The sequence below is a fragment of the Oncorhynchus tshawytscha genome, linkage group LG01 (genome assembly GCF_018296145.1).
Source record: "Oncorhynchus tshawytscha isolate Ot180627B linkage group LG01, Otsh_v2.0, whole genome shotgun sequence".
In the NCBI taxonomy this organism is placed as follows: domain Eukaryota; kingdom Metazoa; phylum Chordata; class Actinopteri; order Salmoniformes; family Salmonidae; genus Oncorhynchus; species Oncorhynchus tshawytscha.
In genome coordinates, this window is record NC_056429.1 from 55,024,556 (window position 1) to 55,052,206 (window position 27,651).

At 41.7% G+C, this 27,651-nt stretch overlaps 1 long non-coding RNA gene across 1 annotated transcript in view; it reads right to left on the minus strand.

The window, feature by feature from the left end:
* LOC112253296 overlaps positions 1-11,188 on the minus strand; it is a 45,267-nt gene extending 34,079 nt beyond the window's left edge. The window contains exons 1-2 of the long non-coding RNA XR_002953968.2: positions 11,074-11,188; positions 778-968 (exon numbers count right to left, since the gene is read on the minus strand). This is a non-coding gene — a long non-coding RNA (uncharacterized LOC112253296). The remainder of the gene's footprint in view (positions 1-777; positions 969-11,073) is intronic.
* Between the last annotated feature and the right edge of the window lie 16,463 nt (positions 11,189-27,651).

Below are 27,651 nucleotides of genomic sequence, written 5' to 3' on the forward strand. Positions count from 1 at the left end.
TTGATTAACACTTTTTTGGTTACCACATGATTCAATATGTGTTATTTCATAGTTTTGATGTGTTAACTATTATTCTACAATATGGAAAATAGTCAAAATAAAGAAAAACCCTTGAATGAGTAGGTGTGTCCAAACTTTTGTCTGGTACTGTATGTACTTGTGGAAACATGTCTTTGTCTTTGCAGCTGTTTGACCCAGTGGGTGAATGAACTTGGTTTGAGCTTTTCCTAGTCGTCCGTTAGGTTCTAAATAAACAGAGTATAAAACTAACAGTACATAGTGCTGCACTGTTGGAGCTAGAAACATAACCATTTCACTTCCCCTGTGATAACATTTGCAAAACTATGTACGTGAACAATAAACTTACATTTGATTTGTTTTCCTAAAGAAGTTAATTCCGCTTTGTGTTTTGTTTCTTTGCTTTTCTTTGATACTAACATATATCGCGATACTAGTATCATCCCTGCCCTACTTATTACTGTGTACATTTCTTTGCTTTTAGAGTTTATGGAAGACAAAGCAGCCCTGACATGCGAACACACACATTCAGTCTCTGAGGGTGACTTTGTCACGAATAATATCAAGAACAAAAAATCAGCAAAGTAGAGCTAATAGCATAGTTTAGATTCAGCACCACGGACAGTAGCGTTTGGAACTCCCAAGACACGACATTCAGGAACAGAACACAGTGGACACCGGCCGGTGGGTTAAGATGCAACTGCAGTCTTAACCATTGGAAGAAACACCCAAACGTAAATGGAACACACTCTCCCCTACCTGTGTTTTCAGGCTCTACCCTGGCTCTCTGCTTGGTATCAGTCTCTAGTATGACGCCCAGGCCAGTGGAGCTAGTAGGCAGGCTGGAGGTGGTGAGGTCCAGGCGGGTAATGCTTTCCACCACCCCGACCCAGACAGTTCTGCAGGGCCAGGTCAGAGTGCATCGTATTCTGCTCCAGGAGGTCACAACCCTGCAGAGAGAGAGCGAGAGAGCGAAGGCATGAGAAAGAGAGAGAGAGATTTATGTTACCACACTGTTGTTTAAAGCTTGGTTTAGAGCAGGTATAATGTCATGTCACATTGCACTATACAAACCTTTTGTCAGATTGACTGTAAACCAGCCATAAGATTAGTAACACACCACTGCAGTAGATTAGATAAAAATATATGAAAATGCCTACAAATAATTTCCATAGTTAAATCAATGATCACTTGATCTGTCTTTAGGTACATCTTTATCTGATCATTTGCAATACAGCTGGTTTGCAAGTTTCAGGAAATACATTTTTCATCGCACCTAAAATGCACAATTAAAGTTCTTGTTCATGTTGTCACTGAAATGATATGCAATTCCATCACCTATTTCAGATCTTACACTAAACCTCTCCATTGGGACAAAAGTAGGCTAAACAAACTGGGTCTTCAGTGATTGTTTTCTCTCCTGGAAAACCTTAAAGGGCCAATCCACATGTTGAATCTGTAACCCCCCCCCCCTGGAGAAATATCACCACTTTCAAATTCACAACAGAGCTATGGACTGGCCAGCCATGATATAAACAATAGAGTTTTATCCACATTTGGAGGCTACACAGTATTTTTTTTACATTTATGTTGTTTACTCTTTGGAGTAGTGAAACAAGCTTATATTCAGGGTTCTGATGGGTTACGACCATTGAACTAAGCTCATGAGGCATTTCTAAGTTATATTCTTCAAGCATCAATGGGTATATATAATCAATTTAGAAGTCCAAAAAATGAATGTAGCAACTACGGATTTACCCTTTTAAAGTTAGATTTTTGAAGTTGCTCTCCCTGAAGTTTGTTTGGGGCTCTCAATCTGGCTTTTCTTTCAAGTTTAAGGGAGAAAATAAAAACCACAGAAACTCTTTCCTGTCAAAAAACATAGTCGCGTAAACAACAGCAGGAAATGTTTGTTTCAAAACACCAGCATTTCACTGGAGGAGAGCCAGGAAGACAACAACTAATATATCAAATCTCACACACATCTCAGATGATTGGGTGAAATGGAAAATATGAAATAGAAACAGTTCTGAAAGGTGTGCTTATGCCAACAGCTGTCAAAGCTTTATCTTAAAGTGTCACTTTTCTTATAGTAATGGTAGCTGCCATTCCATTCCAGATCAGCCCCAGTCTAGTCTTTTCACATAACACTCTAGATCTGCAAAGATTGGAAAGGTAAAATCCAAGGATCTCTTTTATATAAGCAGGAAATTAATACATGAGCATTTGTTTCAGGGAGTTCGTTTTTCAGAGCACCGGGTGGAATTTGTGATGCAAATAAGCTGTGGCAAACAGGTTCTCGCTACAGCAGAGAGCTTATTAAAGAGAGAGCTGTGCGATAGCGAGAGAGAGCGAGGTCCTCGTTTGTGCACTAATCCATAGACAGGGGATAATTTCACTCCGAAAAGCCTGGCAGACCAAATGACTCGCACATACATAAACAGAAATTAATTTGATCTGGTTCATTTTCTTTGGCTCAACAGTGTGGATTTGTTTTGTAATGATATGGTGGTAATGAAGAACCTGATGGCTGGGGCTCAAAGGTGGAAGTTCCACCGCGAGACAGCTAGCACAGCTCAGACTGCATGATAGAGCTGGAGCTAACGTCTTTAGACTGTGGGAAAATAACTATAATCAGTTGAAAAGACATCCATTTATTTAGCATTGATTTTCTCATTGTTCTCTATTTAAATCTGAATGAAACTGCATAGAAGAGTTTATGTAACATAGGTTACTGCAAAGCACTTTTTTGACAACTTCTGAGGTAAAAATTGCTATGTAAATATATTTAATTGATTGGTTGATAGCCTCTCACACCTCTGCCACATTGGCTTTGTTTGTGACTGACATTGGAATTACTTTACTGCTGTTTGTAAATCCTGTTTCTAACCTGGGAGGTGAGTGAAGATAATGACATCAAAGCTACTTTCATGTTCCTTCACAGTCAAATTTCTGGCATTCTCAACATTTAGCAAACAGTAGTTCACAGACCTGCTATCAAATGACTTCAGGTTACACAGACACACCTCCTTGCAAACACACATGTCAGAACTAAATCTACATTGTGAGATTAATTCAAATGAGCCAGGTACAAATACACAGCTAAATAAGACACAATTGACTCACATTAAAAACTAAAAATCTCCTTTCCAATAACCGCAACACATAACAAACTGAGCATCGGCAGTATAAGTACATCTGTGCTCCCCACAGGTGTTTAGAGAAGGTCTCCTATTGGCTGATTCCTCGGCCAGACACTAATTGGAGGCATCATAGGCCCAGGGAGAATTAGTGTATTCATGTTGCATGCATGTGACCTTTCCCCACTTATCATCTGCTCTTTGGAGGGCCAGATCAACACGTTTGTATTCTCAGGACAGTGGCGACTTGCATTAGTAATGACTCTGGATCTTTAAAAAGAGACTGTCTGAGACAGAATTTCAACTTCATGTGAGGGAAACAATCAATAACTCTCATACCTTTGGAGTTTAAATGCATGTTTGGACTGTAATGGCTGAAAAACTGTGATTGGGAGCGACATTTACCAGAATTATCTCAGGGCAAATGCTTGGTTGGACCACTCCAGGTATCAACACAACCACCATATTAATGGCCAGTCTGCAAAGGACCTGTAAGTTGCCCCGTGACTAATGAGGGAGGTTTCTACAACACATCATCTATAACTGCATTATAGATTAAGTCATTTAGGGAAACATTTCAGACGAGGAGTAAAATAAGGTTGTCCCTGGCATATCTATTTATTATGGCCATCGAAATGTTAGCTATTAAAATCAGATCCAACAATAATATCAAGTGGCTAGAAATCCAGAGCTTAAAAACAAAGGTGTCATTGTATGTATGCTGAGGAGTCATGTTTTCTTTTAAATCCACAACTTGGATCCCTCCACAGCCTTATAGAGGATCTAGATCATTGTTCTAACCTCTCTGGTTTACAACCAAATTATGATAGGTGTACTATATTACGTAATGGATCACAAAAAAAAACAAGTTTTACATTCCTGTGTAGTTTACTAATAAAATGGTCTGACGGTGAAGTGGACATACTCGACATTCATATCCCGAAAGAAAAAAATTCTCACTACAATACATTTTAATAGAAATGAGAAATAAATAGATAAGATGTTGCTACTGTGGAAAACTCAAATCCCAGTTTGCCTATTTGCGTATGGCCTTGCCTACACCTAGCGACTTGTTTTTTTAATTAAATGAGGAAAAAAAGATGACATTTTATTTGGAACGGCAAGACAGACAAAATTAAACAGGCCTATTTAAATGATGAATATGAATTTGGAGGGCAGAAAGGATTGAATATTAAAGCATTAGACCTCTCACTAAAGGCTTCAGTCATACAAGGGTTATACTTAAATCCAAACGGGTTCTCTAGCAGATTAGTAAGAATGTCTCACCCCATGTTCAAGAATGGCATTTTTCTCTTTATTCAGATTATAACCTCTCACTTTCGGTTATTTTACACTGAAATCATCTCGAAAATATAACTATTTTTAGCCAATAAAAGTTGGTTTCAATTTTAGTTGAATCCACCAGACAAAACTGGTGTTTTGCGGATTATTTAATGAAGCTTTCAGGACTTGTGAGGCGTCTTGTGAGGCGTCTGTTTCTCAAACTAGACACTCTAATGTACTTGTCCTCTTGCTCAGTTGTGTACCGGGGCCTCCCACTGCTCTTTCTAATCTGGTTAGGGCCAGTTTGCTCTGTTCTGTGAAGGGAGTAGTACACAGTGTTGTAAGAGATCTTCAGTTTCTTGGCAATTTCTCGCATGAAATAGCCTTCATTTCTCAGAACAAGAATAGACTGACGAATTTCAGAAGAAAGTTATTTGTTTCTGGACATTTTGAGCCTGTCATCGAACCCACAAATGTTGATGCTTCAGATACTCAACTAGTCTAACGAAGGCCAGTTGTATTGCTTCTATAATCAGAACATCAGTTTTCAGCTGTGCTAACATAATCACAAAAGGGTTTTCTAATGATCAATTAGCCTTTTAAAATTATACACTTGGATTAGCTAACACAACATGCCATTGAAACAGAGGAGTGAGTGATGTTTACTGATAATGGGCCTCTGTACACCTATGTAGATACTACATCAAAAAATCTGCCGTTTCCAGCTACAATAGTCATTTACAACATTTACAATGCCTACACTGTATTTCTGATCAATTTGATGTTATTTTAATTGACCAAATGTTTTGCTTTTCTTTCAAAAACAAGGACATTTCTAAGCGACCCCAATCATCTGAACGGTAGTACAAGTATTCAGACCCTTTGGTATAAGACTCAAATCAAAATAAAATAAAATAAAATAAAATCTTATTTGTCACATACACATGGTTAGCAGATGTTAATGCGAGTGTAGCGAAATGCTTGTGCTTCTAGTTCCGACAATGCAGTAATAACCAACAAGTAATCTAACTAACAATTTCAAAACTACTGTCTTATACACAGTGTAAGGGGATAAAGAATATGTACATAAAGATATATGAATGAGTGATGGTACAGAGCAGCATAGGCAAGATACAGTAGATGGTATCGAGTACAGTATATACATATGAGATGAGTAAGTAAACAAAGTGGCATAGTTAAAGTGGCTAGTGATACATGTATTACATAAGGATGCAGTAGATGATATAGAGTACAGTATATACGTATACATATGAGATGAATAATGTAGGGTATGTAACATTATATTAGGTAGCATTGTTTAAAGTGGCTAGTGATATATTTTATATCGTTTCCCATCAATTCCCATTATTAAAGTGGCTGGAGTTGAGTCAGTGTCAGTGTGTTGGCAGCAGCCACTCAATGTTAGTGGTGGCTGTTTAACAGTCTGATAGCCTTGAGATAGAAGCTGTTTTTCAGTCTCCCGGTCCCAGCTTTGATGCACCTGTACTGACCTCGCCTTCTGGATGATAGCGGGGTGAACAGGCAGTGGCTCGGGTGGTTGTTGTCCTTGATGATCTTTATGGCCTTCCTGTAACATCGGGTGGTGTAGGTGTCCTGGAGGGCAGGTAGTTTGCCCCCGGTGATGCGTTGTGCAGACCTCACTACCCTCTGGAGAGCCTTACGGTTGTGGGCGGAGCAGTTGCCATACCAGGCGGTGATGCAGCCCGCCAGGATGCTCTCGATTGTGCATCTGTAGAAGTTTGTGAGTGCTTTTGGTGACAAGCCGAATTTCTTCAGCCTCCTGAGGTTGAAGAGGCGCTGCTGCGCCTTCTTCACGATGCTGTCTGTGTGAGTGGACCAATTCAGTTTGTCTGTGATGTGTATGCCGAGGAACTTAAAACTTGCTACCCTCTCCACTACTGTTCCATCGATGTGGATAGGGGGTGTTCCCTCTGCTGTTTCCTGAAGTCCACAATCATCTCCTTAGTTTTGTTGACGTTGAGTGTGAGGTTATTTTCCTGACACCACACTCCGAGGGCCCTCACCTCCTCCCTGTAGGCCGTCTCGTCATTGTTGGTAATCAAGCCTACCACTGTTGTGTCGTCCGCAAACTTGATGATTGAGTTGGAGGCGTGCGTGGCCACGCAGTCGTGGGTGAACAGGGAGTACAGGAGAGGGCTCAGAACGCACCCTTGTGGGGCCCCAGTGTTGAGGATCAGCGGGGTGGAGATGTTGTTGCCTACCCTCACCACCTGGGGGCGGCCCGTCAGGAAGTCCAGTACCCAGTTGCACAGGGCGGGGTCGAGACCCAGAGACCCTGTTTCTATTGATCATCCTTGAGATGTTTCTACAACTTGATTGGATTCCACCTGTGGTAAATTCAATTGATTGGACATGACTTGGAATGGCACACACCTTTCTATATAAGGTCCCACAGTTGACAGTGCATATCAGAGCAAAAACCAACCCTTGAGGTTGAAGGAATTGTTTGTAGAGCTCCAAGACAGGATTGTGTCAAGGCACAGATCTGAGAAATGGTACCAAAACATTTCTGCAGCATTGAAGGTCCCCAAGAACACAGTGGCCTCCATCATTCTTAAATGGAATAAGTTTGGAACCACCAAGACTCTTCCGCCTGGCAAACTGAGCAATTGGTGGAGAAGGGCCTTGGTCAGGAAGGTGACCAAGAAGGCGATGGTCACTCTGACAGAGCTCCAGAGTACCTCTGTGGAGATGGGAGAACCTTCCAGAAGGACAACCATCTCTGCAGCACTCCACCAATTAGGCCTTTATGGTAGAGTGGCCAAAAGGATGCCACTCCGCAGTAAAAAGCACACGATAGCCCGCTTGGAGTTTGCCATAGGGCTGGTAGAACATAGTAAAGATAAAGAAAAACCCTGGAATGAGTAGGTGTGTCCAAACGTTTGACTGGTACTGTATATAAAGATCAACACACACATTTTATGAACATTTTATCATTTATGATGCATTTCAGGAATGAGATCCATGTTACGGTAGATGAGACCGCATTACAAGAATGAACAAATGAGCAAACAGTACTTCATCAAGTGCAAAGCATATAATTTTGAACCATATTAACCATTAACCATTAAGAACAATACATTAATCAAACAGCTCTGGATTTCTGTACAGTTGCTCTCTATGCTTCTCTCTATGCTTATTCTCTCTATGCTTCTCCACCCTAGCTTTTGATGCAGCACTCTTTCTTTCCTTATCTGCCAATCTCAATAACAAGAAGTTTAGATTCATCAGATGTTTCTGTTTATTAGACGACTACATTATTACACAACATCTAAAGGGGCATTACACCATTTTTTAAAAAGTTTGTCAAATGTTTTTATGCTTCAAAAGTAGTCTTATGCCTTAAAAGTAGAGCTAAATTGTAATTAACACGAGGGGAGACAGAGATCTGGTTTCAAGCGCAGGGTGTTAATTGCAAAGGACCACAGGAGGAGGCAGGTAGCTGGGTCCAGGGGCAGAAGGTCATACACAGAGGGTCAAAAAGGGCAACAGTACAGGGAGGGAAAAGGCTAATAACATAGTCCGGGAGATCAGGAAAAAGGTTGATAACAGGAAATCCGATAGGCTAAAGTACAGGCAGGGAATAGGCAAAAGACACCGTTAGTGAGGCAGGCAAAAACTATCATACACAGGCAGAGTAAATCACAGGGAAAACCAAGAGCTCAGAAAGATGTGTCACAAAACAAACAATACCTTGCAGTGACGGGGTGCAAAGAACTGAACTAAATAGTGTGTGATAATGACATACAGGTGTGTGAACAGGTGATTAGAATTCAGGTGATTGGGATCTGGACAGTGAGCTGCGTTCAGGGGATCTAGGTGTTTGAGAGTGTGCGCTGGAAAGTGGGCTGGAAGGTGAGCTGCGTTCAGGGGATCTACAGTACGCTTGGTGTGCGCCAGCTCATGCTTTTCACAAGATAAATACACACCCCATGCCATTGACTGTGTAGAGCCAGCTGTATGCCTCAACACCAACAGTAAAAGATTAACACCACATCATTTCTAGATCTTATTTGGTTGTTATATTTTTCATTATTTTTAGTTTTTTTTGCAAAGTTGTACGGCATATGTCACGTGATGCTGTGCAGATTCTGCAAAGAGAGAAAGAGCTACTGGAGATAGGGTCGAGAGAGCTTGGAGGCTACCGTAGTGGAAACAGGGTCTTCATTGATGAGCAGGAGCAAAAGTTGTCAGAGTGTCTCTTGATGGCAGCTGATTTGTGCCCACTGTGCCCACTGCAATCCAGGCCACCTGTCCAGCTGCCTCGCAGGCCACCTCTCCAACTGCCTCCCAGGCCAGCTGGAAACACCTGATTACTCTTCTGATTTCAATCCAGTTGATGTACACCCATTCAAGCACTCAGACGGCAATTTGTTTTTAGGCAATCAGTTATTTTGGCTGAAGACAGATAAACTACACATCCCTAGTAGGTTAAGTTAGAAATGAATGCATATTAGCCCATCATATAAAGAAGATGAAATGGCAAATGCCTGTGTGCCAGGCTAAATGCCAAAGCATTTCTGTGACAATAGGCAAAAAACAGACAGAACTATATACGTTTAAATAGCGAAAAAGAAATGCATTAAAAGCATTTATGTGAAGCTTTGTGATTCCTCCCAAAGCCCGGTTTACACAAAGACATATGGCAAGATCTTTAAAGAAAACACCGAAATCATCACTAGCATTTCTCGGAGGAATTAAATGTACCAGGATTGTTCCCGGCTTCACCTTTCAGATATGAACAAAGAAATGCCGGTAAAAATAAGACGACATGGTAAAGTTGGCGGGATTCCTTCTGGGTTATAAAAGGGATATGGAGAGGAACTCTTGTAGGCTACTGGAAGGGGGGAGAATGAAGAGATGGAGAAATAAGAGCGAAAGAGCGAGAGTGAGTAGAAGGAAGTGTGAGAGAGATAGCTCTCCCTTGGGGATGAGAAAGCTAATAGAGCCCATTACAGTGAACGCTCGTCTCGTCACTACAAATGTCAGCAGCTCACTCCCCAGGCGGTGGCAGATAAACACCAGCGACTAGCGACTGTCTGAGCCTAGAGGCACCGTGACTCTCTGACTCTGTTGGACTAATGACAACGTGACACGCATAGCAACAGCATCGGCACCACCGCTTTACTTGGCTGAGTGACCCAGCGCCAGGGTCTGCTAACTAACCAGGCCAGGCAGAGCAAGAAGAAAGGATGTAGTGTTGTAATGGTTTCATGTCTGGTGCCGTGTTGAAGAGGTGGGTGAATGCATGTGTGTGTGTGTGTGTGTGTGTCTGTGTATGAATATATTATGTATACTTATCATCATTAGCATTTAAAAGAACATCTCAATAAGCACCAGTAAGATAAACTAGCATCATTACCCAGGAAGAAGTCGAGTAAGTTAACAAGCACAACAAAAACGTGAATCAAATACAACGACTGACGGTTTCCTCATTGCTGTTGCTCTAAGATGGAAAACTCAGCAGGAAATACATGTGCCAACTGAAACAGTCAGTGGTAGCATTTGACTAACGTTTTATTAAAAAGTATGGATTTCAGCAAACAAAGGCACGCAACAGAGGAGAAACATAGGTACATGGTAAGGGTTTAAGAATTTGCTTTTTTTTTAAGGATCTGATGCACAGCGAAAATTAAGGAAGGAGTTACGCTTAGAGGGTGATTCACACACACACACACACACACACACACACAATCCATTCCTTGCTCTTAGTTCATTCCTATGAATGGTATTCTTGCTTCACAAAATATTGCATAAAATTCACACAATAACAATGACTAACCACAGCATACGCCTAGACACAAAATTGGAAACACACACAAAGGTCATCTTCATGTCTGCTGAATGACGTACAGTAAACACACACAGGTCATCTTCATGTCAACTGGATAACATTAATCATCGGTCACGACACAACAAATTAGAGAGTGGTGTGTGTCTCCATGTCATTCTAAATAACTTTATGCCCCCATGCTTTGATGCACTTTATTCACCCCAGACCCCTGGAACAGACAAAGCCACGTTGAACATAGGCTGACAAACACAGGCTGACAAACACAGGCTGACAAACACAGGCTGACAAACACAGGCTGCTTATACTCTAGGGGGCAGTGTCGAATCACAACACGCCACGCTCCTGCTGTGCTAGCAGAACCGTCAACAGCTTGGACCCGCACTTACCCCAGCCTCAGAAGCAACCTGTCAGGGGGAAATTGAGCTCGACGCTCAGGTATAAATGTGCAGAGAGAGCAGAACTGACTGGAGAGGAGACAGAGTGGGGAGTGTGTGTGCCTGGCTCCCCGGCCCCTCCTTGTGAGCCTGGCTGTTTAGATGCATAATTAAGAAGGTCAGACTTAATGAAGCACTGTGGACTAAAGTTCATGGGATCCCCATGCTCTGTTTACACTGAGGATGGGGATAGAACGCCAGGTTTCCAGCCTCCACCGGAGACACTGTATGGAGGGTGAGGAGAGTGCTGAGAGGGCAATTGCTATACAGACACAGCCACACAGACACACACACAAACAGAACAGACAAACAGACAGGGTCGATTGAAGTGGAGGGTGCAGTCGCTGCAGCAAAGATTTACCCTCAATTGCTCCGGCTGTACACCCTGCAACCTCCACACCATCTTCCTCGGCATTGCAATGCTGGCCTCCTTCTCCAGCTCCACTGGGAAACCATGGCTGGAGTTAAACACCACTTACACTGGAGAGACAGAGAGAGGAAAGACAGGTGAGATAAGCTAGAGACAATAGTGAACAATAACAGAGAAAGAAGCAGGGAGAAAGAGAAAGAGAGATGTGTGTGTGTGTGTGTGTGTCAAAAGAGACAAAAAGAGAATGACACAAAAGAGCGGTAGAAGGGTGTAGTGAATGAAAAGGCAATAGGCTAGACATAGGGGACCACAACACAGAAGTAAAACAGAGGAGAGGTGAAGGACAGACAGTGGAAGTGGAAAAGACACAGATGCATGAGAAGAATAGAGAGAAAGTGGGGACAGAGGAGGGAGAACGAGAGAGGACCTGAGGAGACATTACGTGAGGCAGGGAGATGGGGCTGTGGGGGAGAACAGATGATAGACAGGAGAAAACAAAGAAACAGGATTTTAAAATTCAGCCGGCTAAGCCACTATGAAAATCCCCAAACCCATTCATTAAGATGAGTGAGATTTGGAGCAAAAGTATATTTTCTTGTTATCGTTTCTACTTATTATTTTAATTGAAATGAGTCAACCCTAGAGGCAAGGAGATAAATTCAGGACTGTAAAATGGCTGATCGGGGAAAAGTCTGCAATCAAATTGGATGAGTCAATGGAGATGTGTATAGACTATCTAGGCATGTTTGGACACACACTGGTTTTGATTGAAGGAATACAAAATGGCACATTGCAGTCAAATATAAATATGTAAATCCTGCAAGGGGGATAGGCAAGTGAGCGCGCACACACACACCCACACACACACATAGCCTCAACATACACACACACACACACACACACACACACGAGAACTAAGCATACATAAAAAGATTTTGTGCACACACTAACACAAACATTGTACAGAATAGTCATGGGAACTCAGCATTAATCATAGTTAGGCCTATTACTGTCACACCCTGATCGGTTTCACATGTCTTTGTGCTTGTATCCACCCCCCTCCAGGTGTCGCCCATCTTCGCCATTATCCCCTGAGCATTTATACCTGTCTTCTCTGTTTGTCTTTTGCCAGTTCGTCTTGACTTGTCAGGTCTTACCAGCGTGCTTTTGAGTTTTCCTGTTTCTCAAGTGTTTGTTTCCTAGTTTTCCCAGTTCTGACCATTCTGCCTGACCCCGAGCCTGAATGCCGTCCTGTAACTGCCTGACTCCGACCTGATAACGACCTGCCCTTTGCCCCCGTGCTGTACTATCCACCTCCTGTGTCTGCATCTGGGCCATATCTTGAGTCGTGATAATTACAGGAAATGAGATAGTGTCAGATTTACATTTAATGACTGAGGAGGAATAAAAAAGGTCCTGATTGCTAAAACAACAAAAGTAGAGTGTTCTTACAGTTGGCACTTTTAAGGAGTTGAGTGATTGCTTGTTGCCGATATGCGACATTGCCTTTAGATATTGCTCTGTCATTTGTTCTGTCACTTGAGTAAGAAGAAAGCTACAAAACCTTCTCTGAGATTGTAACAAGAAAGTGGACAGACACTATTAAGCTATCAGTTTGAACCCCTGCTATATTACATCAGATACCTGATTTATCTACACAGAAGAGACTACCTGAAGTTAGAGCAACACTAACAATGACCACCATGACAAAACCGTCTCTCGGTTGACTGATCTCAGGCAGCTCTAAAACAAATCCAGCCAGAGCTGTGACACAAAGTGAATGAGGAGAGGGGCTGATTCTGATTTGTCCCGTCACCGAGATTTCCATAATGTCCTTCATTGATTTGCATCCCATCCAAGAGGATAACAAATGAGTAAATTCCCCCATTGTCATGTTTCATCACAGAAGCCGTCAGTTTGGTGATTGGGATGCATCGTGTCTGGATTACCTGAGTTCTCAGTCTGGGGAGGAAGAGTGACAGAATGCAATCATGAAGCCACAACTGCACCAGGCAGGATTACCAAGCAAAGAGCTCACTGAAAGGCTAACAACTCACAACATAACTCCACAAACTTGCAGGGAGAATAGCAATACTTCCAGACCCAAAACAGTAGTTTTCATTTTCTCAAAATAATGTTACAGAAAGAGAGGGACAAAATAGAGAGAGAGAGGTTGTCTGTGTTCCTCTGATTTGGGAACGAGAAGAAATAGAGGTGCAGGGTTGAAGCATCAAAATAGCTCACTAGTCCCTTTTAATTTCCCCAGGTGGAATGAGCTACTCTACCAAAATCACACAGTAAAACTAGGACACTAGTCTGAAAAAATATCCAACTGCCAGATCGAAACCACTCTATGCATAATGAAAAGTGTGTATTTACTGCTATAGTCCCATGACAGTAATTCAGAAAGGGGAAGAAGAGAGAGAGGCAGAAATGCGATTTAGCTACTCTGTCACTCAGACCAGGGGGGCAGGAGGGGGCAGGTAGGGTATCATGGGCAGCCAATGATTTGTGTCTGGGTGGAGTGGCAGGCGGACAGATCAATGCGGCCCGCACACAGGCAGTAATATGAAGACAGATTGGTTTAACTCTCAACTGCTGCATCGGAGGGGAACGGGTCTGGGGACTCTTTAGTGTAGGAGCCAGACAGAGGGAGGGAGGCAGTGTAGTCCCATAGAGGTTTTGTTGTCAGGCTCTCCAGAGGCGAACGCAATGCTATCAGAGGGCTTGGAGGAGCCACATGTCTCCATATGAGTGCACTGCCCACGTCACTCCTTTCTGCTCCCCATTGATTAGCGATAAAGCGCCCCAACGGCCACAGCAAAACCTGCCGTAAAATAGTACCAACCCCATAGCCCCTAATTTCCTCCGCACAGAACTATAAGAAGATGTATTCCGCAATTCCAGAACTCACTTTGAGCAATTAAGAGAACAAATTCCCATCCTACACCAGGACTAAGAGCTTTTCTCCCTTCACCTCCCTCTTCTCTCCCTTCTTGCTCCTTCATCCAGCTTTAGGTCATGTGTGACAGGCCTCTGGGTGCTGTGGAGCGTACTGTGTGATGCTGTGCTGTATGGTGAGCCTAGCACTGCCCGGTCCAGGCCAGGCTATCTATCGTGGCAGTTAGCAGCGGTGGTGGTGGCTATAGGTTCCTCAGGCCCGCTGACTGACCACAGGAAGATGATCTCTCAGATCAATGGTGGGATTGATTTTGGAACGCAGCGGCCGTTCATCAGTCACTGGAAAGCCAGGTGCTGGAAAGCCAGGAAACTTCATTTGAAAGAGCTAATGTAGACAAGACCGAGAGCAAGTGTGCCAAAGTCATGTTTTAGCCCTATGTAATAACAATGTAAATACGAGATCTTATGGGTATGTGTATGGGTATGTGTATGGGTATGTGTATGGGTATGTGTCCGCTGCTGCGTGCCGAGAGTGACCGCTGGGGCCCTGGGACAGACAGATGGGGCCGCGTGTTGCTGTGGCTGCTTGGACAGTGCTGCCTGGCGCCCGTCACAACTAGATCTGAGGGGGGGATCGAGACAGAGGGAGGCCATTAACAATGGTAATTAACCATTAGCCTGCGTCTGCCACCTGAAGTACCTCAGGAGGGGCCAGAGCGACAACACCTGTACGCATGGCTGGGCTCTGAGAGAGGGAGGTGGCGCAAAGTCATGTTCTCCATACTGGTAATCCAGATATTCTGTCGATGACAATCAAAGAGCATTGTCTAGGTAACATTGACACAAGCCATTTAGAGAAGTGGGACGCCAGCAAAACATTCAGTGAAAACTCTGTATGTTTAGATCAAGAGTGCAAATATTCTGGAATATGCAGGCCTACTACAGATAAATGCACTTCCCTGGTCTGTGTACACTCAACTGAAACCCCTGAACAACTCAGAGGCAGAGCGCATGCTAAAAAGAGACTGTATTAGATGGATACAAGCCCAGGGGTATCAGTGAAAAGCCAGGCGTTCCTATTCATTCCCCTGATCTTTCAGATCCACATTGCCTCCGCCCTCCCTCCCTCCCCTCCTCCTCCTTCAATCCCCATTTCATTTCTCTGCGGCAGCCATCTCACCTGCGCCCTCGCCACTTCCCCTGTTATTAGCACTGTGGCTGCTGGCAGCACATATTTGCATGAGAGCCACTGTAACCAATTCCAATTTCAGACGGAATTTGTTTTCCGGACCCCATCCACAGCTTTTAATTAGAAACCACGGAGTTCGGTGAAAGGCACCGGTTGCCTTTCAGGTGGCCGTTCACCCGCCAGCGGCACTGAGGCGTGAAATTATTCGGGTCTAATCATTGACTAAACAATAAAGCATTAATTCTGGGAAAATGACTCAAAGTGAGGTGTGCTTAGAGGAAAAGGACTGGGGTCCCCAAGAGTAAAAGGACACAAGATCAGGAACTGTCACACACATCTCCTCTGGGGATGTGCTGTATGTCCTTGTACCTGAGGCTAGTAGAACGTAGAACGGGTCAGGTCTCAAGTCAAGTCCAAAGTAGAACGGGTCAGGTCTCGAGTCAAGTCCAAAGTAGAACGGGTCAGGTCTCAAGTCAAGTCCAAAGTAGAACGGGTCAGGTCTCAAGTCAAGTCCAAGTCATGCATTCTAAGACCATGTCAAGTCAAGTTTTTAAAAGTCAAATATCAATAAAGTTAAACAAAATAATCTATACATGTGATGACTTGTTCAACTACACATCTGTGTCTATTTATTGAGGCTACCAAACAGCCATTTTCATTATTTTGTCTACCACACATTTTGATTGTATAATAATTCATTTGAACAACAAATTCCAAATGCAAGCTTCACAAGTAAATGATCCATTTCAATCCATTTTTACATACCAAAAGACCAGTAGACCTAAGCCAGTAATTGTTGCTTGATGCCCCCATTGCTGGTGAGCTTGCAACGTGAACAGTTAATATTAGTTCATATTGATCACCAAACTATTTCTGGAGCTGCACAAATGTAGCCTGTCAGTAAATAAACGGTGATGCATTCTCAAAAAGCAAGAGAAAGGGAAAACGTGTCTTAGATCAGCATTTTGAGCAGAAAGTCAATATCAACTAGGGATGTCATGTCACTTCTCTGGAGTCCAGAGCAAGCAGGATCATAAGGCCTACCTGTATGAAGTGGAGGTTGCAGGAACCGGGCAGCGCGCTTTACCCCACTCCAGCCTTCCACTTCACAACAACAGCACTTACAGTTGACCGGGGCAGCTCTAGCAGGGCAGAAATGTTGGAAAGGTGGCATCCTATGCGGTGCCACGTTGAAAGTCACTGAGCTCTTCAGTAAGGCCATTCTATTGCCAATGTTTGTCTATGGAGATTGCATGGCGGTGTGCTATATTTTATACACCTGCCAACAACAGGTGTGGCTGAAATGGCCGAATCCACTAATTTGAAGGGGTGTCCACATACTTTCTATATATAATGTATCTTTTGACACATAGCCAGTCGGCCTATCTGCCACCACTGATAGACTGATACCACTGATAGACTGATAGACTGTAGACTATATAATTATAACCCACCCAAACTTGCAACTAGGCTACCAGCGGAGTCTTGTCTGGCAGCGAAACAGTTCCTTCAGACTCATTTACTGCCTTTTAAAAAAACATAGCTGATGTGTCTGACTTGCTTAAACAAATGTGGTTTCTAATAACAATTGAAATGTACAAACTGTGGCATAAGGAGACGACAAGCGTATAAGAGGCCATGCGTAATTTCGATTAAGTCATGAATGAGTGAGCTAGGATGTAGTCAATATAATGTAGTCAATATAACAATTTGTTTAGCACTTTTGAAATGTACAACGACAGAATTCAGAACATGGGCCGTTCTTACAGTGTTCTCCCTGTACCCCAAGTCATAACTGTAGGATAAATAAACGGGGCATATAAGCAGATAATGAAAGCTCTTACAATATTCGATGATTACATTTCTCTAAAACAGGATTTAGTCTACATGTGTACCACCAAATCAGAACAGTAGGTGAAATTAAGAGGGGTAAACAGACCAAATTATTATGGTGAGGCACATGGGCTACTAATATCGTACTACACAACATACACTTAGTATGATTTTCTTAGCTACAGAATACATCTCCATGGCATATTACATAATTTATGCAGCAGCATACAATACATTTTTGGACTCACCTTCTTGTGCACTCTCTGGATTTATGGTACTTTCAAAACAACTGGTAATTCGGGAAAAAACAAGGTTGAATCATGATGACGTCAATTGATCTTCAGGTCGTAGCTCTAAAAAGAGTTGGATGACCGTTCAAAAGGTATTTTCCCAGTCGGAGCTCATTTATTCCCTACTTCCCAGTTGTCTTGAACTCACTGAAGTCAAATTTTTGCAGTTCCGAGTTAACAGTTGTTTTGAGCGCGGCACAAATCATGCTTCATTGACAGCATGGCCAATGTTGACTGTTTATCATTTTAATCTTGGAGAAGAGCCTCTTAATCCCAGATTTGGGACCACACAGACACTCCATTGAATAGCAGGCTAGTGATTGCCGTTAGCCACTGTCACTGATTCCGTCCAAACCACTCATTTCCAACTTGTTGTGTAATGTTTATGTCCAATGGCTGATGAGCACCAATAAGTTTTATCTATAATTTCTCTTCGTTAATTATTTTCATATGACAAGGATTAAAAAGGATTTGCCAGTAGATTGTCGACTTGATTCATGATGACTGTTAGCTACGATTTTGAAAGTATGATGTTGACATGATCAGTCCAATCAAAGCTACTGTACATATAACGTGATTTGACGTAATTCTATCTGTGGCCAATGACCTTGAGCCTTCTTGGATGAGCACTTCTAATGTAACTCTGTGGTAGAATTTCCGAGCTCTACCCTTAGACTCGGAGGTGACGTAGTGTCCCCATGACAGAACACTGATCACGGAACAACGGTCCGTATTTTCTGCTGGCTTGCCCCACCACCACAGGAAGCACTGAGCTAGGCTGAAACACCTGCATTTTGGAGCTGCCTTACTCAAGAAAACAAGAAAGAGACCATGTTTGTCTGCAGCTTTATTAACTCATTGATATATATATATATATATATATATATATATATATATATTAAATTGTTTGAAAAGCGATATGTGACACGTATTAATGCCAAAATTTCATGCAAAACAGGCAAGTTAAAAATGTGGGTCTCAAACAAGTGGGACTCTGCCCCACCAGCCCTGAAAGATGGGTTGCCACAGCAGGAGAGAGAGCCACGGGATATTATGAAATTACAATAGCTACTCTGTTTTTGCCAAGTATCTCATCACTAATCTGGATATATAATCTGGATATATTGGCGCCCGCCTTTGAGCGCCAATGCTGCTGACTGGTCATTGGTCATCAGTCAAGACGCGCAATATTTTGGTTCTGAAGCACAGATTAGATGTTTTTGAAACAAGAATCTGGTGCAATTGTGTAGGCCTATGTTAGTGACCAGATCGAATAAGCAAAGGTATACATATATAATACAAATGATAGGCTATATGTAGCCTTTTCAAATATGTATGAACACACATATTTTTCCCATTCAGTTTCACACTGGCGGTTCCCCAAAACCTTCTCACCCAAGGTCGTCACTATTAACAAAGACACAGTTATAAACCACTCCTATTTTTACAATTGATGTTAATAAAATCACATTTTAAACCTAACCCTAACATTAACCACACTGCTAACGTTATGCCTAACCCTAACCTTAAATTAAGACCAAAAAGCACATCTTTGTTTACATTAATTAAACGATAGGACTATGTCAAGGTTGAGTCCCGAGTCTTGAAGCTCCAAGTCAAGTCTGAATGTATTTTATTGTATATCAAGCAGTGGTGTAACGTACTTAAGTAAAAAATACTTGAAAGTAGTACATAAGTAGTTTTTTAGGGTATCTGTACTTTACTTTAAAATGTATATTTTTGACTACTTTTACTTGATTACATTCGTGAAGACCTATGATGCACATTTTACTCCATTCATTTTTTCCTTGACACCCAAAATTACTCCTTACATTTTGAATCCGTAGAAAGACAGGAAAATGATCCAATTCACACTTATGAAGAGAACATGCCTGGTCATCTCTACTGCCTCTGATCTGGCAGACTCACTAAACACATCATTTGTTTGTAAATTAGTGTTGGAGCGTGCTCCTGGCTATTTTGCAATTTTTTTTTTTTAAACATGAAAATGGTTTGCTTAATATAAGGAATTTTAAATAATTTATACTTTCACACATACTTTTGATACCTAACTATATTTAAAACCTTGTAGACTTTTTCCCATGTAGGATTTTACTGGGTGACTTTCACTTTTACGTGAGTCTTTACTTTTATGACAATTGGGTACTTTTCCCACCACTGCTATCAAGTATTTTTTTCATCAATCTGTGTCTCAAGTTATCAAATTTGTGACTCAAGTCCAAGTCATGTGACTGGAATTCACACCACTGCTCCACACCCTACCAAGGTGACCTTGACATAATCTCAGTGGGGCAATACCAGGACCTGGAAAAGACTGGGGGTGATAGGAATCCATTGAAATCCATTGAGGATTTGGGTTTCTGTGTGTAGTGGTTCAGTAATCCCTCTTCCCGTCAGCCGGGTAATACGTATTTACCTCGCATTCAACAGCTATTGATTGACAGTAATACAGTCATTATCCTCTTGGGTTTCCGAGAGGCTCCTATATTTTCCAGAGGCAATTAGGCAACGACACTACGTCAGCTCTATCTGAGTATCTGTCCATTTCAGTCACTTCTGCTCATTTCTCTCTCCCTACTGCTCTCTCTTTCTGCCTCCTTTTTCATGACAGCCAGCTTGGAGAAATGAAAACTTGTGATTGACACACCAATTACCTTTCTGCCATCACGCGCCAAAGCCCAGATTTGTCAAGGTCCTCTTCTTCTGTGCCTCCAGTGAAACCAAATACATGGAAATATGAATAAAAAGACATTAGAATTCAGACAAATCGCTAAAAGACAGATTGAATGTAAATGTACGATTAAAACTGATGCCATTTAAAATCCCTTATTTTTTCTCCAAACATTAAAAGCCTCTGCCTTTGAGTCACTTGGCCTATTCGTTTTACTTCCAACCAACAATGGGGTCATGGAATTGAATACACAATTAGGCGTTATAAAAAAAGAGGAATAAAATGCGTAATTGAGGGAGCAAACACTGCATCAAATTTGGTGTCAAATGTCTATATATTTTTTCAAAATTAAGGAATACAAACAAAAACATCCATCCCTGTCACGTTCGTCATAATAACTGGACCAAAGCACAGCGTGATCTGGGTTCCACATCTTTATTGCTATGTGAACCGCAAAGTAAAACCAAACAAAACAATAGATGAACAAAACGAACCGTGAAGCTACAATAATGCTCACATGCAACTAAACATAGTCAAGATCCCACAAAGTACAAAGGGTAAATGGCTGCCTAAATATGATCCCCAATCAGAGACAATGATAAACAGCTGCCTCTGATTGGGAACCATACCAGGCCAACATAGATGTAAAAATCACCTAGATAACCCACCCTAGTCACACCCCGACCTAACCAACATAGAGAATAAAAAGCTCTCTATGGTCAGGGTGTGACAATGCCAAAAATGTGGAATATGCAAAGGTTTTGATTTCTGGTCAAACAAATGGCAAAGGGGTCTTAGAAAACATCTAGTAGAAAAGTCTTAAAAGGTATTTAGTAATACAGTAATACAGTAATGTTGAAGTAAAGACATTTCAGTACAGAACAGAAAAGTAGAGTACAGGTCAGTACAATACAGTACAGTGCTGTACAGTATAGTTTAGAACAGTCAGGCACACTAGATGTAAGGTACAGTATAATTTACTTGATTACTGTTCCTTACTTCACTGTGCTCTACTCTACTGTGCTAAACTATACTCTACTGTAGTGTACTGTACTGAACTCTACTCTGCTGTTCTGTGCTGTAGTGTAGTGTAGTATACTTTACTCTTTACTCTTACAGTGCCTTGCAAAAGTATTCACCGCCTTTGACGTTTTTTCCTATTTTTTTTTGCATTACAACCTGGAATTGAAATAGATGTTTATTTGGATTTCATGTAATGGACATACACAAAATTGTCCAAAATTGTTGAAGTGAAATGAAAAAAAGTACTTGTTTCAAAAAATTCAAAAAAATTAAAAATGGAAAAGTGGTGCATGTATGAAGCCCCTAAATAAGATCTGGTGCTACCAATTACCTTCAGATGTCACATAATTAGTTATATAAAGTCCACCTGTGTGCAATCAAGCAATCAAGTGTCACATGATCTGTCACATGATCCCAGTATATATACACCTGTTCTGAAAGTCCCCAGAGTCTGCCACACCACTAAGCAAGGGGCACCACCAAGCAAACGGTACTATGAAGACCAATGAGCTCTCCAAACAGGTCAGGGACAAAGTTGTGGAGAAGTACAGATCAAGGTTGGGTTATAAGAAAATATCAGAAACTTTGAACATCCCACGGAGCACCATTAAATCCATTATGAAAAAATTGAAAGAATATGGCACCACAACAAACCTGCCAAGAGAGGGCCGCCCACCAAAACTCACAGACCAGGCAAGGAGGGCATTAATCACAGAGGCAACAAAGAGACCAAAGATAACCCTGAAGGAGCTGCAAAGCTCCACAGCAGGGATTGGAGTATCTGTCCATAGGACCACTTTAAGCCGTACACTCCACAGAGCTGGGCTTTACGGAAGAGTGGCCTGAAAAAAATAAGCAAACATATTTGGTGTTCGCCAAAAGGCATGTGGGAGACTCCCCAAACATATGGAAGAAGGTACTCTGGTCAGATGAGACTAAAATTGAGCTTTTTGGCCATCAAGGAAAATGCATCTGTATCTTAGTTTCAAGTCCAGTGTGCTCAGACTGTTATTACATTTGTATCATTTGAGGAGCATGCATCACAAGCAAAGTCCTTTATATCATTTTACTTCGCCTGTGAGAACCATTAGCACAGGCAAGTCTGAGTCTTAGCTGTACCACAGCCTCTGCCATAGAAACGAACGGAGCATGGCTTTGTGTCCGTGGTTGCACTTTTATAATGCAGAAACCCCCTAGTCTGTAACTCAAACCATTCAAAACTAAACATGTTTTTTACCGGAGCTACACATTTTCTGTGGAAATTGCAATCAATGGTTTTTGATTGGCATACTTTTAAAGTGAAAAATATGCAAATTAGATGTTTTTGGGGCCTGATCTTTGTGCTTCTGTAACTTTCTCACTCATCCTTCTTCAAGATTCATTCATGATTATCCATAATCATGATAGCATCCACATTAGAAGTGTTCAGAAACATATTCTATTATTATTTACAATAAAAGTCACTCCAAAATGACATTTCATTATTTACAATTCATTTCTAAGGGCACAAAATAATCCAAAACACAACCAAAACAAACTGCAAATGCATCCAGCAAGTTTGTCGAATCACAAGCTTGATGTAAGCTAGTCCTTGCGTGCTAGCGACATGGGACCAAATACTACACTTTTGACTCAATTTAATACACTATAAGTGAGTGTCCAAATACTTATGACACCTTCAAATGGGGGGACCAGATACATGAAGTGCATTAATTTCTAAACAATAAAACAGATACGTATGAACATACCCTCATAAAACATTTCATCTCAAATCCCAAATGCTGGAGTATAGAGACAAATTACCAGGCCGGTTTGTTCTTCCCGGGCCGGACAGATACACACAGACCGCATGAGGGAGGAATGTACACAACAAGAGGGATAGAGACAGTGAGGTTGCTCTACCCGTTCGTGAGGTACATTAGCTACAAGCCTAGCTAAATAGGAGGAATCGTTGGGGAGCAAAGAGATAACCTTAGATTGTTGTCTGACTGGCTTCCTGGATGCTCCTGCCTGAGCAGAGATGAGATGATGACTGAGGAATTAAATAATAGAAATAAAAAAACTAAAATCATAAAACAATGGAATGTTTTCAATGTTTTGCCAATTGAATGTTCTCATATTTGGCTTTGGAATTTAAATTAAAAAGCTCTAAAAATAATTTCAAGGTCATAATTTAATGTTGTTTAAAAAAATAATATTTCAATTTCTTTTTACCAAACCGAAACTGACCTCAAAAAGCGCAAACCACTCAGCACTAGTACCCAATCATTCCATGGGCCCATAGATCAATCAAGTTCAGAGCTAGAACACAGCCTATGATCTTCCACCTTCAGTCTGTTCTGGTTGGATGCTGTCTCGCCTAAATAACTTTTTAATCGAAAATCTGTGGGAGTCTAGCTTGTCAAGGCTGAGGTAACTAGCCTCCAGTCAGTAATGTGTCCGTCTACCCAAACTCCAAGAACCACACCAAATACAACCCACACATTCACTCATTCTCCACTGTAAATCCAAACCTGGCACTCTTTAGTGTAGCCTACACCCTTTGCCTAAGGCCTTAGTTCCCTCATAAGAGTTCTGAACTCAACGTGAAGGAAATTATAACACACAACTGCAATGGAGGAAAATGCAGAAGACATGAAGAAAAACGCAGAAGACGAATGTGGATACATATTAAACATTATTCTTGGCCCGGAGTCACTGTAAAGGCAGGAAAGACACTTAGCTGCAATGAGACAAAAATCAATAGCAATTTATTCTCTCCTTGGACTCCAAACAGAGCAAGTAAATAATCCTGTCCCCCTCTCGCCTGTCCCAGGAGTGCACTGGCGACTCTCTCTCTCTCCTCAGCCTGTTGCAGAACTCTCTGACCCCTCGGAGTAGCGTCGCTCAGACTCAATACCTCAAATACCTACTGCTACTGGGACACACTCCTGCTCCGGTAAAAGACATAGCCTTTGGCAATTGGTAAGGATGTGACTATTCACATGGCAAGTAGTCTTATTTTTCTATTATTCCCCTCTCCTGTGATGTTTTGCCCAGACTAAAAAGGCTATTATTAAATTCAGTAATATTTATTTTTAAATCATATGAGCAAGATTATAATGTCATGGCTCAGTCACTCACACATTTATCTTCCTAATACAGACTCATCTAATATTACAACTTGCTGTATTATGAAGGTCATTTAAAGTCTCATGAATATGGTTATCATGACATTGCCCAAAATATACAGCACCAGTCAAAAGTTTGGACACCTTCTCATTCCATGGCTTTTCTTTATTTTTACAATTTTCTACATTGTAGCCACCTTTTGCCTTGACAGCTTTGTACACTCTTGGCATTCTCTCAACCAGTTTCATGAGGTAGTCACCTGGAATGCATTTCAATTAACAGGTGTGCCCTGTTAAAAATGAATTTGTGGAATTTATTTCCTTCTTAATGCGTTTGAGCCAATCAGTTGTGTTGTGACAAGGTATACAGAAGATAGCCATATTTGGTAAAAGACCAAGTCCATATTATGGCAAGAACAGCTCAAATAAGTAAAGAGAAACAACAGTCCATCCTTTCCTTAAGACATGAAGGTCAGTTAAATTACTTCAAGTGCATTCGCAAAAATCATCAAGTACTATGATGAAACTGACTCTCATGAGGACCGCCACAGGAAGGGAAGACCCAGAGTTACCTCTGCTGTAGAGAATAAGTTCATTAGAATTAACTGCACCTCAGATTGCATCCCAAATAAATGCTTCACAGAGTTCAAGTAACTGACACATCTCAACATCTACTGTTCAGAGGAGTGCGTGAATCAGGCCTTCATGGTCGATGTGCTGCAAAGAAACCCCTACTAAAGGACACCAATAAAAAGAAGAGACTTGCTTGGGTCAAGAAACACGAGCAATGGACATTAGACTGGTGGAAATCTGTACTTTAGTCTGATGAGTCCAAAATGTGATATTTTTGGTTCCAACCACCGTGTCTTTGTGAGACGCAGAGTACTGTAGATGAACAGGTGATCTCTGTATGTGTGGTTCCTACCATGAATCATGGAGGAGGAGGTGTGATGGTGTGGGGATGCTTTGCTGGTGACACAGTCTGTGATTTATTAAGAATTCAAGACACACTTAACCAGCATGGCTACCACAGCATTCTGCAGCGATACGCCATCCCATCTGGTTTGCTCTTAGTGGGACTATCATTTCTTTTTCAACAGGACAATGATCCAAAACACACCTCCAGGCTGTGTAAGGGCTATTTGACCAAGGAGAGTGATGGAGTGCTGCATCAGATGACCTGACCTCCACAATCACCTGACCTCAACCCAATTGAGATGGTTTGGGATGAGTTGGACCGCAGAGTGAAGGAAAAGCAGCCAGCAAGTGCTTAGCATATGTCGGAACTCCTTCAAGACTGTTGGAAAAGCATTCCAGGTGACTACCTCATGAAGCTGGTTGAGAGAATGCCAAGTGTGTGCAAAGATGTCAAAGGCAAAGGGTGGCTACTTTGAAGAATCTAAAATATAAGATATATTTTTGATTTGTTTAACACTTTTTGGGTACTACATGATTCTATATATGTGATTTCCTAGTTTTGATGTCTTCGCTATTATTCTATAACGTAGAAAATAGTTAAAAAATAAAGAAAACCCTTTAATGAGTAGGTGTGTCAAATTTTTTGACTGGTACTGTATATTCTATACATATTTACCCCTACCACTCCAGTATCCCTGCACATTGTAAATATGGTATTGGCACTGACCCTGGAACTGACCCTGTATATAGCTTACTTTCTCATGTTCTTCTTAAATCTAATTCTCGTGTGTTTTTGTTCTACTTAACTTTTTTTTTATAGCACAACTGATATTGATTACTGCATTGTTGAGAAAGAGCTTGCAGGAAAGGAGTTTCACTGTAATTGTGCATGTGACAATAAAACTTGAAACTGATCAAAAAATACAGTATGTCTACACTGTTTTCTTGTGATAGACCTAGTGCTGGGGCTGTAGCAAAAAAAATGTCATGAGCATGACCTTATTTCTATTAAAGCATGTTGGATGACTGTCATTCACATTCCATTCACCTAGTTCAATGTAACATTGATAGGTTTAGGCTACTACATGATACTCAAATGTTCCCTGTACCCATCATGAGGTTGCTACAACTTAGCCTACGAATGAAAGTTTACAACGTAGGTGCACACAGGTCGAGAGAAAAAATTGAGATGACAGACAGTGGCACATTCAGTACCGCCTTGCACACACTTGCCTACATCTAGATGATCTATGGTGTAATCATTAGTACAACATTTGCAAACAAGAGTTTCTATTTGACAAATTCAGGTGTTTTTATCCCTGCTTTCATTTAAGAAAAGTTTTTCAACAGAATTGACCCCTGATCACGCATAAACAGCAGCCACATTGTATTCCTTCTCGCCTCTATGCACTCCTCCTCTCACCTTTTCCCTTCGTTTGTGGACTTCAATGAACAACACATCAGCTGTATGTGACCAGGCAAAAAAAACTTTCCAAGCCAAACCATGTCATAACCGCTACACACAGCCTACATCATTGTCCCCATATTAGCTAAAGTAATGTCCTAGTCAACATAGCTAATAGAACTAATGCGTTAACAAACCAGCCACAATCATGCAGTAACGTTACAGTATATAGTCAGTAAGCAGTTACACCGTCGGGCCCCGATGGCAATAAATTAATAAAACCAGCTTACTTTGACATGGATGGTGTTGGATAGTCATAGCCAGCTAGCTAACATAGTATCCCTCTGTTCGAGCCGGGTGTTTGAGTACCTAAACTGGCCAGCTGAATTTGCTAGCTAAGTAAGTAAAACTGAACTTGAAAAAAAATGAGAATCTCTCTCTCGCTTCTCCTTCACTTTTGAAGAAATTCATTTGTTGCCTCTCTTTGAGTCAACGATGTCACCGCATGAAGAGGCATAAACAGACTTAACCCCATCGCGACATCCCCAAAGGCTACCTTTCTAGCCCTTGCTATCTGCTTGCTTGCTAATTCGGCCTGCTAACTGCTAGCTTGTTTAGCCCCGGTCTGCTAACTGCTAGCTTGTTTAGCCCCGGCCTACTAACTGTTAGCTTGTTAACACAGGCCTGCTAACTGTCTGAATCGCCGCGTCCCCAGCCAGCCCAACCACTCACTGGACCCATATTTACTTTCAATCTCTTTTCGATTTTTAATTCGATTATACCTTCCGGTAACCTGCCTCACCCAATGTGATACGGAATCGCTATTATTTTTAATTTTTAGAACACATTCAAGAACCTCCAGAAGCTAACCAGCTACAAGCTATTTATTCATTGTTAGCCACTGCTAGCAGCTTTTACCTTCTGCACAGCCAGACAGTTTTTTTTTAGCCTGGATAATACTCGCCAGTCTAGCTTCCCTGTCCCATCCACCGCTGTCCCTTGGACACTGTGATCACTTGGCTACATAGCTGATGCCTGCTGGACTGTCCATTAATCACGGTACTCCATTCTGTTTGTTTATGTTTTATCTGTCGGCCCCAGCCACACTCAGGCTCTGTGTGTAGTTAATCCGACCCTCTCTGCCTAGTCAACGCCATTTTACCTGCTGTTGTTGTGCTAGCTGATTAGCTGTTGTTGTCTCACCTACT